A 3,277-nucleotide genomic window follows, 5' to 3' on the forward strand; every position below is an offset into this window, starting at 1 on the left:
CTGACTACAACATGAGAGAAATGCATCTAATATCTTTTAAACTCCTTCCTATGAAGTTAACCTTCTCAAGAGCAGGGTGACGGACTCATCAGAAATAGGGGACAGTTTTGCTTGTGAACCATCTTTTGTTTTCTCACTTTTCTCCTGCCCTTCAACACATACACACACACACACACACACACACACACACACACACACAATTGAGCCATGAATTCTTTAATCTTGTGCTCCTCTATCTCCATTTTTAAATAGGATTATAATTTTAAGGAGTGATTATAGTGTGGTGCACATTCCAATGGAGGGGTCCTGGTTTTTCATGGCCATAAATTATTAATTAATTTTAAGTGGTGACAAAAAATATCTTCAACTTTCAAATAACTATAAAGAACTTTTCCAGCCCAATAAGGCATATTGACTGTAGTTGTGGAAAGTGTTGGGAGACCATGCTTTGGCTTTGAACACACCTGGATTCTAGGACAGACTCTTTTACTATTAGCTTGTGACTATGAGCAAAGTACTCAACTTTTTGGGTCTTAATTTCCACATCTTTAATGGGAGTATAATGGCACCTACCTTATAAGGCTGTTGTGAGACTTAAGTGGGATAAAGTGTCTAGTACATTGTCTAACACATACTTAGAAAATGTTACCTGTTGATAGACGTCTAATAGTAATAATACGTTTGAAAGAGCACAGATACATGTCTGTTGGTATTTTGAGGGATTTTTAATCTCAGTTTGCTACCTAAAACTGAGATTTTTAATCTCAGTTTTAGGTAGCAAATCATTTAATTTGCTAATTGAAAGGACTTTCTTGACTTGGTCTCATTTGCCTGTATGCAAGTAGAAAATTAAACTAAATCATCAATCAATATTCCTTCCTCCTCAGAAGTCTTGCCCAAGGCTGGTAGTGTCAGGCTGAGTGACTTGTTCAGTTCTTTGCAGTGAGAATTGTGTTCAGGCCGTTCCTCATCTCCTTTTGAATTGTGTGGTATTGAGATTTGAGATTATACTGTAATTGGATGAGTTCTGGGTGGTTCTGGGCCTATTTGCAGATATTTCTTTTGCATTAGGGTGCTCAACAGATTGATAAACAGGCTTAAATCAGCCTGCTTTAAAGTGCAATTCAGAAAAAGGGAAAAAATACAAAACAAATCCACTAACAGATATCTAGAGCATAATCAAATACTAATCACAGCATTTGAGAGGACATAAACTCTCCAGGGAATGTGAAAATAAGAACATTTGTGATTGCCACTTAATGATCAAGAATATGATTGAAACAGAGTAATGACTCTTTACTGCTTTCGAGGTATTTACTGATGATCAGTTTTCTCTGGTGATTGAACCAGTAGTGAAATGAATGAAACCAGCTTCCTTTATTTCTTGTCTGTATTAGTTGGCATTGACTTGACAGGTGAGCAGGTGGCAGTTTGTGACACTAAGACATGATTCCTTGATACCACTTTATCTGAGAATAAGCACAGTTCTTCTTGTAGAGGCTTGGTGTCTCCCTTCTGGCATTCTAAAACTTCCTCTGCATCTGAGAACGACATCTTTTTGGCTTCTTAGGGCTCTTGTAGGTAGTTCCTTACAAGGAACTGACATTGATCTGAAGATGCGGTTTAGAATGGTATTTTCAAGACAGAACATTTAGTCTAAGGCTGTTAATTACTGTATTCCTTCTTTACCAGATTCTGAATGTTTTATGAGTTGAAAAACTAGTGTGAATTTGGAGGTCTTGACTCTACTTGAGTAAGTAAAGTACCTCCCTTAGGGTTCTGCAATCCATGGGGTAGAGTTTATTTCCAAAGGCAAATACTGATATGGATATAAACAGAAAACTGTCCATTAAGCACCCTCCATTTTCAGCTAGCTCTCCTGCATCCTTGGCATCTGGACTGTAGGAAAACTGTTCATTTAATTCATACTTCTCTAATGTGTTCAGTCAGATGTTGGTAGATTCTAGCCCCATGCTGTGATCGCTGCAGAGGGGCTGGCTTGGTCCTGAGAGAAATTGCCCTCTTAGCTTCATTCCCTGTCTAGACCTTAGGACAGTATCGGAATTGGTAGAAATGCTGAGTGTGGACCCTAGGTGGAGTAAGTAGCTCAGAGGAAGTGTGCTTGCATTGTGATTTAGTTTCCTACGGAACCCCTTCCAATTTCTTCAAATAAATCTCTTTTTTTGGGTGGGTGGGGGGTGTCCTTTTTTTTTTTTTTTTACTCTTTTTGCCATTGCCACTTGGTCTCAAGGAAATATGACCGCAAACAAATATTGTGCCAATGAAAGTAGACGTCAACTTTATTGGGCAGTGCCTGGCAACATTGTTGAGGCCTAGCCTTCACTGTAGAGTTTAATTTAATTCATCACTATACATTTTTCATTTTTTTATTTTTTATTTTTTATTTTTTTTTTGAGCTGGCCCTTAGGAGCCAGGCAACTAAACTATGTATAGAGAGCCTGTCAAGCACAATGGTTATTTTTAAGACTGACTTTTCAGGAGACTTTTCTAGATGAATGCACTTACGGGATTATGGAGGGCATAGTCCCCCCATTCACTGGTAATGAGTTGGGTTGCTGTTATTGTTGGTTCCACTCCTTAGCTGACCCCCGTAGTAATTCTCACTCTGAAGTAAACTGTCTTGTTCTCCTTTGCCTGAAGGTCTGCATTCAGATGGAGGCTACCTAATCACAGATAACTGGGTTGTTTGTTTGCCGTAGGCCCAGGGAAGAATAGAATGTGGGCCTGCATGAGAGAGAAATTTGCTATCCTTTCAGTTGAAATTTGAACTCTGACTCCCTAGAGAATGTGTCAATAGGTCAGTTAATACTTCTTGTTGAGGCCCATAAAAGATGCTGTATCTCTAACAAAGTGTTCATCCAAAAGAGAGATCCCGACTAAGAATATAAACCTACTGCCACTTCTGGTTATCTTTCATCACTTGTCTGAGTTTGAAAAGGTAATAATTTGTGCTCTAAGGCAAGAGACTCTTCCCTGAGACCTGAGGCTTTCTCCTTTCTACCAGCTGGGCCCATTGCTAAAACGCTTTCTAGTGGGCTTGCTTCTGCCTGGCCAGCACCTGGGCTGCCCCAGCTTATAAGTAGCCTGCCTTTGCTTCATAAGCTTCCCAGGGTGGTTCTTCTTCTAAAAGCTTGTATGAAATGCTATTTACTGTCTCTTTATAGTTTAAAAATGAATCCTTTTTGTTCTTTGCAACTCATTTGCTTTTTTCTTTTCTTTTCTTTAAATTACTATTAACACCTGTTGATTCTTTTTT

The sequence above is a fragment of the Pteropus alecto genome, unplaced genomic scaffold (assembly GCF_000325575.1).
Source record: "Pteropus alecto unplaced genomic scaffold, ASM32557v1 scaffold38, whole genome shotgun sequence".
NCBI classification, from domain to species: Eukaryota; Metazoa; Chordata; class Mammalia; order Chiroptera; family Pteropodidae; genus Pteropus; species Pteropus alecto.